At 29.7% G+C, this 1099-nt stretch overlaps 1 protein-coding gene across 2 annotated transcripts in view; it reads right to left on the reverse strand.

Moving 5' to 3' along the window:
• The window catches only part of LOC107487245 (7-deoxyloganetic acid glucosyltransferase), an 18191-nt gene that overhangs the window by 10860 nt on the left and 6232 nt on the right, over positions 1–1099 (reverse strand). The window lies entirely within an intron of this gene.

Genomic DNA, 1099 nt, shown 5'->3' on the forward strand with positions numbered 1-1099 from the left:
TTTTGCTTCTGCTACTTGTTTCGACTTCTGCTTCTTACTTCGGCTTCTGCTCCTTGCTTTGGCTTCTATTTTCTGCTTCTGTTTGAGTTTTTGCTTAAGTTTCTGCTTCTGCTTTTTCTGCTTCTGTGACTGCTTTTAATTCTGATTTTGATTTGTTGTTTTTTAATATTATTGTTGTTGTGTGTTGATTTGGTTGTTGAATTTGTGTTGATTACATTGATGTTGTTATTCTTGGTGGTGGAGGTAAAGGTGCTGGTTATTTTTGTCCAGAAAAAGTTAAAAGGATAATTTTAATACAAAATAAAACGTTAAAGATAATTTTAAATAAAAAATTACATTAAAGACGATTTCAATTCTGATCCTCAACGTTAGGGACCAAATCAATATATATCTCTAAATTAAACTATTTATTGATTTTATAAAATGACCCTTCAATTTTTTAATTTTGTATATTTAAAAATTCTGTCGGTTAACTATTTTAGTTGTAGAAATGTATGTATTTCAGATTTTTCGTATTTGAAAATTGTGACTAAAATAAAATTATTAAAGCTAGGCGTTCAAGTATCTTTCATACTAAGCTTTTAATTAAGTTTTTTTTTTTTCATTCGTCGTATGCGAGACACTGAGATTTTTGTTCCGTCTACCTCTTTTGTTTTTTATTGACTCTGTCGTCGCCTTCTCTTAACATAATTCTTTTTCTTAATGTGAGTATGTCATTTTTTTTATACATTTTTTTTTTTTAGACTTATGCTAACTTAATTGAACTTATTACAAAAACGCTTTTACATCCAATATCACCTGTATAAAAATATGAAGTCGGGTCTTGTGGTGAAAATAAGAAAATTTGTACTTCCTAAAAAGGAATATCAAAATTAGGACTGTTTTGCTAGGAAAGATTAAGAGCAATTTTACTAGGAGGTAAAAAGATAATTGAGTTTTATGGGAAGTAGCGGTGAATCACCATAAAGGATTAATAAGCAAAAATTATTTGCTTGGGACATTCACGTCCTAGAAATTGCAACTGGTCCAGTTCAAAGACGTTCTCGGCTGATCAATTCTATAAACTCGATCAAACGGTCCAAGTTGTCATAAGAAGAAA

The sequence above is a fragment of the Arachis duranensis genome, chromosome 5 (genome assembly GCF_000817695.3).
Source record: "Arachis duranensis cultivar V14167 chromosome 5, aradu.V14167.gnm2.J7QH, whole genome shotgun sequence".
NCBI classification, from domain to species: Eukaryota; Viridiplantae; Streptophyta; class Magnoliopsida; order Fabales; family Fabaceae; genus Arachis; species Arachis duranensis.